Raw genomic sequence first — 13210 nt, forward strand, 5'->3', positions numbered from 1 at the left:
ATGACTACTGACATCTGTGTTCAAGGGGAAGGTAATGCAGACAAGAGTTTACTTTGCAAAAAAGCATGAAATGGGAAATATTCATTGTCAAACCTGAAGGTAAGAGAGGTGGAAGCAAGTTTAGAAGGAGGACATAAAGCAAAGTCTATGTTAAATTGATTGTGTTGTAGATCAGTTGGAAAAAATTTGATGAATAGAGAAAAAGTACTACAGCTGATTCCAAGACCTATTTTGTTAGAAGCAAGGAACCTCTCAACTGTGCCGAAACGCGGGATTGAACCAGGGACCTTTAGATCTTCAGTCTAACGCTCTCCCAACTGAGCTTTTTCGGCCTGCTTACAGCTGTGGTCTTCATACTTTAATTTAAACCATTTAACAAAATAGATGCAGGACCTGGATTTTTAACCTCATATGGTAGAGATATGTTTTAAGGAGTCCTGTATCATTCCCCAGTTAACTGGTGCAATGGGTAAATAGCATTTTTGGGATCCAGGTTAGGTAGTTGTTTTTTTAACTCTGAATGGACTAGCACTATATTACCTAGATATATTTGGCATGAGTAGGTAAGCAATGTCATCTGACTACTGACATCTGTGTTCAAGGGGAAATGGAATGTGATGCAGACAAGAGTTTACTTTCCAAAAAAGGACGAAATGGGAAACATTCATTGTGACACCTGAAGGCAAGATAGGTGGAAGAAAGTTTAAAAGGAGGACAGAAAGCAAAGTCTATGTTGAATTGATCATTTTGTAGATCAGTTGATAAAAATGTTGATAGAGAAAAAAGTACTACAGCTGATTCCAAGACCTATTTTGTTAGAAGCAAGTAACCTCTCAACTGTGCCGAAACCCGGGATTGAACCAGGGACCTTTAGATCTTCAGTCTAACGCTCTCCCAACTGAGTTATTGCGGCCTGCTTATAGCTGTGGTCTTCATACTTTAATTTAAATCATTTAACAAAATAGATGCAGGACCTGGATTTTTAACCTCATATCTAGAGATATGTTTTAAGGAGTCCTGTATCATTCCGCAATTAACTGGTGCAATGGGCAAATAGCATTTTTGGGATCCAGGTTAGGTAGTTGTTTTTTTAACTCTGAATGGACTAGCACTATATTACCCAGATATATTTGGCATGAGTAGGTAAGCAATGTCATCTGACTACTGACATCTGTGTTCAAGGGGAAGTGGAAGGTAATGCAGACAAGAGTTTTCTTTACAAAAAAGCATGAAATGGGAAATATTCATTGTCAAACCTGAAGTTAAGAGAGGTGGAAGCAAGTTTAGAAGGAGGACATAAAGCAAAGTCTATGTTAAATTGATTGTGTTGTAGATCAGTTGGAAAAAATTTGATGAATAGAGAAAAAGTACTACAGCTGATTCCAAGACCTATTTTGTTAGAAGCAAGGAACCTCTCAACTGTGCCGAAACCCGGGATTGAACCAGGGACCTTTAGATCTTCAGTCTAACGCTCTCCCAACTGAGCTATTTCGGCATTCTGATACCTGGGGTCTTCATACTTTAATTTGAACCATTTAACAAAATAGATGCAGGACCTGGATTTTTAACCTCATATGGTAGAGATATGTTTTAAGGAGTCCTGTATCATTCCCCAGTTAACTGGTGCAATGGGTAAATAGCATTTTTGGGATCCAGGTTAGGTAGTTGTTTTTTTAACTCTGAATGGACTAGCATTATATTACCCAGATATATTTGGCATGAGTAGGTAAGCAATGTCATCTGACTACTGACATCTGTGTTCAAGGGGAAGTGGAATGTGATGCAGACAAGAGTTTACTTTACAAAAAAAGACGAAATGGGAAACATTCATAGTCAAACCTGAAGGCAAGATAAGTGGAAGAAATTTTAAAAGGAGGACAGAAAGCAAAGTCTTTTTTTTTAATTGATCATTTTGTGGATCAGTTGATAAAGAAAAAAGTACTACAGCTGATTCCAAGACTTATTTTGTGAGAAGCAAGGAACTCTCAACAGTGCCGAAACCCGGGATTAAACCAGGGACCTTTAGATCTTCAGTCTAACGCTCTCCCAACTGAGCTATTTCTGCCTCCTGCTAGCTGTAGTCTTCATACTTTGATTTGAACCATTTAACAAAATAGATGCATGACCTGGATATTTGACCTTATAGGTTAGAGATATGTTTTAAGGAGTCCTGTATCATTCAGCAGTTAACTGGTGCAATGGGTAAATACTATTTTTGGGATCCATGTTAGGTCATTTTTTTTAACTCCGAATGGACTAGCACTATATTACCCAGACGTATTTTGCCTGAGTCGGTAAGCAATGTCATCTGACCACTGACATCTGTGTTCAAGGGGAAGTGGAAGGTAATGCAGACCAGAGTTTACTTTACAAAAAAGCATGACATGAGAAACATTCATAGTCAAACCTGAAGGCAAGAGAGGTGGAAGCAAGTCTAGAAGGAGGACAGAAAGCAAAGTCTATGTTAAATTGATTGTGTTGTAGATCATTTGGAAAAAAATTGATGAATACAGAAAAAGGACAACAGCTGATTCTAAGACCTATTTTGTTAGAAGCAAGGAACCTCTCAACAGTGCCGAAACCCAGGATTGAACAAGGGACCTTTAGATCTTCAGTCTAACACTCACCCAACTGAGCTATTTCGGCCTGCTGATATCAGTGGTCTTCATACTTTAATTTGAACCATTTAACAAAATAGATGCAGGACCTGGATTTCTAACCTCATATGGTAGTGATATGTTTTAAGGAGTCCTGTATCATTCCCCAGTTAACTGGTGCAATGGTTAAATAGCATATTTGGGATCCAGGTTAGGTAGTTGTTTTTTTAACTCTGAATGGACTAGCACTATATTACCCAGATATATTTGGCATGAGTAGGTAAGCAATGTCATCTGACTACTGACATCTGTGTTCAAGGGGAAGTGGAATGTGATGCAGACAAGAGTTTACTTTACAAAAAAGGACGAAATGGGAAACATTCATAGTCAAACCTGAAGGCAAGATAGGTGGAAGAAAGTTTAAAAGGAGGACAGAAAGCAAAGTCTATGTTTAATTGATCATTTTGTAGATCAGTTGATAAAAATGTTGATAGAGAAAAAAGTACTACAGCTGATTCCAAGACCTATTTTGTTAGAAGCAAGGAACCTCTCAACTGTGCCGAAACCCGGGATTGAAACAGGGACCTTTGGATCTTCAGTCTAACGCTCTCCCAACTGAGCTATTTCGGCCTGCTTATAGCTGTGGTCTTCATACTTTAATTTAAACCATTTAACAAAATAGATGCAGGACCTGGATTTTTAACCTCATATGGTAGAGATATGTTTTAAGGAGTCCTGTATCATTCCCCAGTTAACTGGTGCAATGGGTAAATAGCATTTTTGGGATCCAGGTTAGGTAGTTGTTTGTTTAAGTCTGAATGGACTAGCACTATATTACCCAGATATATTTGGCATGAGTAGGTAAGCAATGTCATCTGACTACTGACATCTGTGTTCAAGGGGAAGTGGAATGTGATGCAGACAAGAGTTTACTTTACAAAAAAGGACGAAATGGGAAACATTCATAGTCAAACCTGAAGGCAAGATAGGTGGAAGAAAGTTTAAAAGGAGGACAGAAAGCAACGTCTATGTTGAATTGATCACTTTGTAGATCAGTTGATAAAAATGTTGATAGAGAAAAAAGTACTACAGCTGATTCCAAGACTTACTTTGTTAGAAACAAGGAACCTCTCAACAGTGCCAAAACCCGGGATTGAACCAGGGACCTTTAGATCTTCAGTCTAACGCTCTCCCAAATGAGCTATTTCGGCCTGCTGCTAGCTATAGTCTTCATACCTTAATTTGAACGATTTAACTAAATAGATGCATGACCTGGATATTTGACCTTATATGTTAGAGATATGTTTTAAGGAGTCCTGTATCATTCAGCAGTTAACTGGTACAATGGGTAAATAATATTTTTGGGATCCAGGTTAGGTCATTTTTTTTTTTAACTCCGAATGGACTAGCACTATATCACCCAGACGTATTTGGCATGAGTAGGTAAGCAATGTCATCTGACTACTGACATCTGTGTTCAAGGGGAAGTGGAAGGTAATGCAGACAAGAATTTACTTCACAAAAAAGCATGAAATGGGAAATATTCATTGTCAAACCTGAAGGTAAGAGAGGTGGAAGCAAGTTTAGAAGGAGGACATAAAGCAAAGTCTATGTTAAATTGATTGTGTTGTAGATTAGTTGGAAAAAATGTGATGAATAGAGAAAAAGTACTACAGCTGATTCCAAGACCTATTTTGTTAGAAGCAAGGAACCTCTCAACTGTGCCGAAACCCAGGATTGAACCAGGGACCTTTAGATCTTCAGTCTAACGCTCTCCCAACTGAGCTATTTCCGCCTTCTGATAGCTGTGGTCTTCATACTTTAATTTGAACCATTTAACAAAAGAGATGCAGGACCTGGATTTTTAACCTCATGTGGTAGAGATATGTTTTAAGGAGTCCTGTATCATTCCCAAGTTAACTGGTGCAATGGGTAAATAGCATTTTTGGGATCCAGGTTAGGTAGTTGTTTTTTTAACTCTGAATGGACTAGCACTATATTACCCAGATATATTTGGCATGAGTAGGTAAGCAATGCCATCTGACTACTGACATCTGTGTTCAAGGGGAAGTGCAATGTGATGCAGACAAGAATTTACTTTACAAAAAAGGACGAAATGGGAAACATTCATAGTCAAACCTGAAGGCAAGATAGGTGGAAGAAAGTTTAAAAGGAGGACAGAAAGCAAAGTCTATGTTGAATTGATCATTTTGTAGATCAGTTGATAAAGAAAAAAGTACTACAGCTGATTCCAAGACCTATTTTGTTAGAAGCAAGGAACCTCTCAACTGTGCCGAAACCCAGGATTGAACCAGGGACCTTTAGATCTTCAGTCTCACGCTCTCCCAACTGAGCTATTTCAGCCTGCTTATAGCTGTGGTCTTCATACTTTAATTTAAACCATTTAACAAAATAGATGCAGGACCTGGATTTTTAACCTCATATGGTAGAGATATGTTTTAAGGAGTCCTGTATCATTCCGCAGTTAACTGGTGCAATGGGTAAATAGCATTTTTGGGATCCAGGTTAGGTAGTTGTTTTTTTAACTCTGAATGGACTAGCACTATATTACCCAGATATATTTGGCATGAGTAGGTAAGCAATGTCATCTGACTACTGACATCTGTGTTCAAGGGGAAGTGGAAGGTAATGCAGACAAGAGTTTACTTTACAAAAAAGCATGAAATGGGAAATATTCTTTGTCAAACCTGAAGGTAAGAGAGGTGGAAGCAAGTTTAGAAGGAGGACATAAAGCAAAGTCTATGTTAAATTGATTGTGTTGTAGATCAGTTGGAAAAAATTTGATGAATAGAGAAACAGTACTACAGCTGATTCCAAGAGCTATTTTGTTAGAAGCAAGGAACCTCTCAACTGTGCCGAAACCCGGGATTGAACCAGGGACCTTTAGATCTTCAGTCTAACGCTCGCCCAACTGAGCTATTTCGGCCTTCTGATAGGCATGAGCGAATTTTGCGGATCTCGCGTTCGCAAATTTTGCGGATTTGCGGATTCACAATCCGCAAAATCCGCGAATTCCCGCAAATTTGCGGATTTTTTTTTTTGTGTTCGCCCGTGTTTCTGCCAGTTCGCGAGGGTTTTGTACACTTTCGCAAATTGCGAACTTACCTGTCGGGTCGCAAGTTTCGCGAACTTGTTGTTTCTACGTGTCCAGCCTGTTTGGGACACTCTTCTTCATCACTGCCACTCTCTGTCACCACTGCCACTCTCTGACTACTCATGCCACCCTCTGGCCCACCCATGCCACCCTCTGTTTCATCACCACACCCTCTGGTTGTCCAGTGTACATTATTTTCGGCAAAGCAAAGCACACCTTCCCTGCCTCAAGTGACCTGAATTAATTTGGGGCTGATTAATGTGTCACAGAATATTTTTTTAGCTGGCACCTGCTTCCTTAGTGCGCCCTGATTAGTGATCTTTTGCACTTGCTAAGTGCTTTCATTGTTGCAAAATTAGTTACAACACCTGCCCTGCCCCAACTGACAATAATGAATTAGGGGCTGATTAATGGATTTTAACTTCCAGCCTGGCTCCTGCTTGTCTCCCTTAGCTGTAATTCAGGACCTTTGTGGCATATGTGTAACTATTCTGAGGTTCAGAGCAGGGTCACATAATAGTTTCAACTGGCAACTGAACTCTGGAGGGGCCCCTCAGGAAGCACTACAGGAAATGGCTACTAATGATGAGCCTGAACTTTTGAACCTGGTAAGTAGTTACTTTCAGTTTTGCTAAGATCGTATTTCTGCAATTTTGCACTTATTCGCGGGGCGCGAACTCACGCAAACTCCCGCGAACAGTGCGAGCAGTGCGAGCAAAATCCACTGCTCGCGGATTTGCGGATTTTGCGGGAGATTCGCAAATCTCGCGGATTGCGGATTTCCCGAAAATCCGCAAAATCCGCGAGCGGAACGGATTTTCCGCCCACCCCTGGTCTTCATACTTTAATTTGAACCATTTAACAAAATAGATGCAGGACCTTGATTTTTAACCTCATATGGTAGAGATATGTTTTAAAGAGTCCTGTATCATTCCCCAGTTAACTGGTGCAATGGGTAAATAGCATTTTTGGGATCCAGGTTAGGTAGTTGTTTTTTTAACTCTGAATGGACTAGCACTATATTACCCAGATATATTTGGCATGAGTAGGTAAGCAATGTCATCTGACTACTGACATCTGTGTTCAAGGGGAAGTGGAATGTGATGCAGACAAGAGTTTACTTTACAAAAAAGGACGAAATGGAAAACATTCATAGTCAAACCTGAAGGCAAGATAGGTGGAAGAAAGTTTAAAAGGAGGACAGAAAGCAAAGTCTATGTTGAATTGATCATTTTGTAGATCAGTTGATAAAAATGTTGATAGAGAAAAAAGTACTACAGCTGATTCCAAGACTTATTTTGTGAGAAGCAAGGAACCTCTCAACAGTGCCGAAACCCGGGATTGAACCAGGGACCTTTAGATCTTCAGTCTAACGTTCTCCCAACTGAGCTATTTCGGCCTCCTGCTAGCTGTAGTCTTCATACTTTGATTTGAACCATTTAACAAAATAGATGCATGACCTGGACATTTGACCTTATAGGTTAGAGATATGGTTTAAGGAGTCCTGTATCATTCAGCAGTTAACTGGTGCAATGGGTAAATACTATTTTTGGGATCCAGGTTAGGTCGTATTTTTTTTAACTCCGAATGGACTACAACTATATTACCCAGACGTACCTTGCCTGAGTAGGTAAGCAATGTCATCTGACCACTGACATCTGTGTTCAAGGGGAAGTGGAAGGTAATGCAGACCAGAGTTTACTTTACTAAAAAGCATGACATGGGAAACATTCATAGTCAAACCTGAAGGCAAGAGAGGTGGAAGCAAGTCTAGAAGGAGGACAGAAAGCAAAGTCTATGTTAAATTGATTGTGTTGTAGATCAGTTGGAATAAATTTGATGAATAGAGAAACAGTACTACAGCTGATTCCAAGACCTATTTTGTTAGAAGCAAGGAACCTCTCAACTGTGCCGAAACCCGGGATTGAACCAGGGACCTTTAGATCTTCAGTCTAACGCTCGCCCAACTGAGCTAATTCGGCCTTCTGATAGCTGGGGTCTTCATACTTTAATTTGAACCATTTAACAAAATAGATGCAGGACCTTGATTTTTAACCTCATATGGTAGAGATATGTTTTAAGGAGTCCTGTATCATTCCCCAGTTAACTGGTGCAATGGGTAAATAGCATTTTTGGGATCCAGGTTAGGTAGTTGTTTTTTTAACTCTGAATGGACTAGCACTATATTACCCAGATATATTTGGCATGAGTAGGTAAGCAATGTCATCTGACTACTGACATCTGTGTTCAAGGGGAAGTGGAATGTGATGCAGACAAGAGTTTACTTTACAAAAAAGGACGAAATGGGAAACATTCATAGTCAAACCTGAAGGCAAGATAGGTGGAAGAAAGTTTAAAAGGAGGACAGAAAGCAAAGTCTATGTTGAATTGATCATTTTGTAGATCAGTTGATAAAAATGTTGATAGAGAAAAAAGTACTACAGCTGATTCCTAGACTTATTTTGTGAGATGCAAGGAACCTCTCAACAGTGCCGAAACCCAGGATTGAACCAGGGACCTTTAGATCTTCAGTCTAACGTTCTCCCAACTGAGCTATTTTGGCCTCCTGCTAGCTGTAGTCTTCATACTTTGATTTGAACCATTTAACAAAATAGATGCATGACCTGGACATTTGACCTTATAGGTTAGAGATATGGTTTAAGGAGTCCTGTATCATTCAGCAGTTAACTGGTGCAATGGGTAAATACTATTTTTGGGATCCAGGTTAGGTCATTTTTTTTTTAACTCCGAATGGACTAGCACTATATTACCCAGACGTACTTTGCCTGAGTAGGTAAGCAATGTCATCTGACCACTGACATCTGTGTTCAAGGGGAAGTGGAAGGTAATGCAGACCAGAGTTTACTTTACAAAAAAGCATGACATGGGAAACATTCATAGTCAAACCTGAAGGCAAGAGAGGTGGAAGCAAGTCTAGAAGGAGGACAGAAAGCAAAGTCTATGTTAAATTGATTATGTTGTAGATCAGTTGGAATAAATTTGATGAATACAGAAAAAGGACTACAGCTGATTCCAAGACCTATTTTGTTAGAAGCAAAGAACCTCTCAACAGTGCCGAAACCCGGTATTGAACAAGGGACCTTTAGATTTTCAGTCTAACACTCTCCCAACTGAGCTATTCCGGCCTGCTGATATCTGTGGTCTTCATACTTTAATTTGAACCATTTAACAAAATAGATGCAGGACCTGGATTTTTAACCTCATATGGTAGAGATATGTTTTAAGGAGTCCTGTATCATTCCCCAGTTAACTGGTGCAATGGGTAAATAGCATTTTTGGGATCCAGGTTAGGTAGTTGTTTTTTTAACTCTGAATGGACTAGCACTATATTACCCAGATATATTTGGCATGAGTAGGTAAGCAATGTCATCTGACTACTGACATCTGTGTTCAAGGGGAAGTGGAATGTGATGCAGACAAGAGTTTACTTTACAAAAAAGGACGAAATGGGAAACATTCATAGTCAAACCTGAAGGCAAGATAGGTGGAAGAAAGTTTAAAAGGAGGACAGAAAGCAAAGTCTATGTTGAATTGATCATTTTGTAGATCAGTTGATATAAATGTTGATAGAGAAAAAAGTACTACAGCTGATTCCAAGACCTATTTTGTTAGAAGCAAGGAACCTCTCAACTGTGCCGAAACCCGGGATTGAAACAGGGACCTTTAGATCTTCAGTCTAACGCTCTCCCAACTGAGCTATTTCGGCCTGCTAATAGCTGTGGTCTTCATACTTTAATTTAAACCATTTAACAAAATAGATGCAGGACCTGGATTTTTAACCTCATATGGTAGAGATATGTTTTAACGAGTCCTGTATCATTCCGCAATTAACTGGTGCAATCGGTAAATAGCATTTTTGGGATCCAGGTTAGGTAGTTGTTTTTTTAACTCTGAATGGGCTAGCACAATATTACCCAGATATATTTGGCATGAGTAGGTAAGCAATGTTAGCTGACTACTGACATCTGTGTTCAAGGGGAAGTGGAAGGTAATGCAGACAAGAGTTTACTTTACAAAAAAGCATGAAATGGGAAATATTCATTGTCAAACCTGAAGGTAAGAGAGGTGGAAGCAAGTTTAGAAGGAGGACATAAAGCAAAGTCTATGTTAAATTGATTGTGTTGTAGATCAGTTGGAAAAAATTTGATGAATGGAGAAAAAGTACTACAGCTGATTCCAAGACCTATTTTGCTAGAAGCAAGGAACGTCTCGACTGTGCCCGAAACCCGGGATTGAACCAGGGACCTTTAGATTTTCAGTCTAACGCTCTCCCAACTGAGCTATTTCAGCTTTCTGATAGCTGAGGTCTTCATACTTTAATTTGAACCATTTAACAAAATAGATGCAGGACCTGGATTTTTATCCTCATATAGTAGAGATATGTTTTAAGGAGTCCTGTATCATTCCCCAGTTAACTGGTGCAATGGGTAAATAGCATTTTTGGGATCCAGGTTAGGTAGTTGTTTTTTTAACTCTGAATGGACTAGCACTATATTACCCAGATATATTTGGCATGAGTAGGTAAGCAATGTCATCTGACTACTGACATCTGTGTTCAAGGGGAAGTGGAATGTGATGCAGACAAGAGTTTACTTTACAAAAAAGGATGAAATGGAAAACATTCATAGTCAAACCTGAAGGCAAGATAAGTGGAAGAAAGCTTAAAAGGAGGACAGAAAGCAAAGTCTATGTTGAATTGATCATTTTGTAGATCAGTTGATAAAAATGTTAATAGAGAAAAAAGTACTACAGCTGATTCCAAGACCTATTTTGTTAGTAGCAAGGAACCTCTCAACTGTGCCGAAACCCGGGATTGAACCAGGGACCTTTAGATCTTCAGTCTAACGCTCTCCCAACTGAGCTATTTCGGCCTGGTTATAGCTGTGGTCTTCATACTTTAATTTAAACCATTTAACAAAATAGATGCAGGACCTGGATTTTTAACCTCATATGGTAGAGATATGTTTTAAGGAGTCCTGTATCATTCCGCAATTAACTGGTGCAATGGGTAAATAGCAATTTTGGGATCCAGGTTAGGTAGTTGTTTTTTTAACTCTGAATGGACTAGCACTATATTACCCAGATATATTTGGCATGAGTAGGTAAGCAATGTAATCTGACTACTGACATCTGTGTTCAAGGGGAAGTGGAAGGTAATGCAGACAAGAGTTTACTTTACAAAAAAGCATGAAATGGGAAATATTCATTGTCAAGCCTGAAGGTAAGAGAGGTGGAAGCAAGTTTAGAAGGAGGATATAAAGCAAAGTCTATGTTAAATTGATTCTGTTGTAGATCAGTTGGAAAAAATTTGATGAATAGAGAAAAAGTACTACAGCTGATTCCAAGACCTATTTTGTTAGAAGCAAGGAACCTCTCAACTGTGCCGAAACCCGGGATTGAACCAGGGACCTTTAGATCTTCAGTCTAACGCTCGCCCAACTGAGCTATTTCAGCCTTCTGATAGGTGGGGTCTTCATACTTTAATTTGAACCATTTAACAAAATAGATGCAGGACCTGGATTTTTAACCTCATATGGTAGAGATATGTTTTAAGGAGTCCTGTATCATTCCCCAGTTAACTGGTGCAATGGGTAAATAGCATTTTTGGGATCCAGGTTAGGTAGTTGTTTTTTTAACTCTGAATGGACTAGCACTATATTACCTAGATATATTTGGCATGAGTAGGTAAGCAATGTCATCTGACTACTGACATCTGTGTTCAAGGGGAAGTGGAATGTGATGCAGACAAGAGTTTACTTTACAAAAAAGGACGAAATGGGAAACATTCATAGTCAAACCTGAAGGCAAGATAGGTGGAAGAAAGTTTAAAAGGAGGACAGAAAGCAAAGTCTATGTTGAATTGATCATTTTGTAGATCAGTTGATAAAAATGTTGATAGAGAAAAAAGTACTACAGCTGATTCCAAGACCTATTTTGTTAGAAGCAAGGAACCTCTCAACTGTGCCGAAACCCGGGATTGAAACAGGGACCTTTAGATCTTCAGTCTAACGCTCTCCCAACTGAGCTATTTCGGCCTGCTTATAGCTGTGGTCTTCATACTTTAATTTTAACCATTTAACAAAATAGATGCAGGACCTGGATTTTTAACCTCATATGGTAGAGATATGTTTTAACGAGTCCTGTATCATTCCGCAATTAACTGGTGCAATCGGTAAATAGCATTTTTGGGATCCAGGTTAGGTAGTTGTTTTTTTAACTCTGAATGGGCTAGCACAATATTACCCAGATATATTTGGCATGAGTAGGTAAGCAATGTTAGCTGACTACTGACATCGGTGTTCAAGGGGAAGTGGAAGGTAATGCAGACAAGAGTTTACTTTACAAAAAAGCCTGAAATGGGAAATATTCATTGTCAAACCTGAAGGTAAGAGAGGTGGAAGCAAGTTTAGAAGGAGGACATAAAGCAAAGTCTATGTTAAATTGATTGTGTTGTAGATCAGTTGGAAAAAATTTGATGAATGGAGAAAAAGTACTACAGCTGATTCCAAGACCTATTTTGCTAGAAGCAAGGAACGTCTCGACTGTGCCCGAAACCCGGGATTGAACCAGGGACCTTTACATTTTCAGTCTAACGCTCTCCCAACTGAGCTATTTCAGCTTTCTGATAGCTGGGGTCTTCATACTTTAATTTGAACCATTTAACAAAATAGATGCAGGACCTGGATTTTTATCCTCATATAGTAGAGATATGTTTTAAGGAGTCCTGTATCATTCCCCAGTTAACTGGTGCAATGGGTAAATAGCATTTTTGGGATCCAGGTTAGGTAGTTGTTTTTTTAACTCTGAATGGACTAGCACTATATTACCCAGATATATTTGGCATGAGTAGGTAAGCAATGTCATCTGACTACTGACATCTGTGTTCAAGGGGAAGTGGAATGTGATGCAGACAAGAGTTTACTTTACAAAAAAGGACGAAATGGAAAACATTCATAGTCAAACCTGAAGGCAAGATAAGTGGAAGAAAGCTTAAAAGGAGGACAGAAAGCAAAGTCTATGTTGAATTGATCATTTTGTAGATCAGTTGATAAAAATGTTAATAGAGAAAAAAGTACTACAGCTGATTCCAAGACCTATTTTGTTAGTAGCAAGGAACCTCTCAACTGTGCCGAAACCCGGGATTGAACCAGGGACCTTTAGATCTTCAGTCTAACGCTCTCCCAACTGAGCTATTTCGGCCTGCTTATAGCTGTGGTCTTCATACTTTAATTTAAACCATTTAACAAAATAGATGCAGGACCTGGATTTTTAACCTCATATGGTAGAGATATGTTTTAAGGAGTCCTGTATCATTCCGCAATTAACTGGTGCAATGGGTAAATAGCATTTTTGGGATCCAGGTTAGGTAGTTGTTTTTTTAACTCTGAATGGACTAGCACTATATTACCCAGATATATTTGGCATGAGTAGGTAAGCAATGTCATCTGACTACTGACATCTGTGTTCAAGGGGAAGT

General features: G+C 39.2%; 3 non-coding genes across 3 annotated transcripts; all 3 read right to left on the reverse strand.

Annotated features, from left to right (window-relative positions):
• Positions 1 to 1422: 1422 nt before the first annotated feature.
• On the reverse strand, positions 1423 to 1495 carry TRNAF-GAA (transfer RNA phenylalanine (anticodon GAA)). The gene has a single exon. It is a non-coding gene; the product is annotated as a tRNA-Phe (tRNA).
• Positions 1496 to 10531: 9036 nt separating this feature from the next.
• On the reverse strand, positions 10532 to 10604 carry TRNAF-GAA (transfer RNA phenylalanine (anticodon GAA)). Its single transcript has one exon. It is a non-coding gene; the product is annotated as a tRNA-Phe (tRNA).
• A 2256-nt stretch (positions 10605 to 12860) lies between these two features.
• TRNAF-GAA (transfer RNA phenylalanine (anticodon GAA)) lies at positions 12861 to 12933 on the reverse strand. Its single transcript has one exon. It is a non-coding gene; the product is annotated as a tRNA-Phe (tRNA).
• Positions 12934 to 13210: the final 277 nt, after the last annotated feature.

The sequence above is a fragment of the Lissotriton vulgaris genome, chromosome 8 (assembly GCF_964263255.1).
Source record: "Lissotriton vulgaris chromosome 8, aLisVul1.2, whole genome shotgun sequence".
Lineage (NCBI taxonomy): Eukaryota > Metazoa > Chordata > Amphibia > Caudata > Salamandridae > Lissotriton > Lissotriton vulgaris.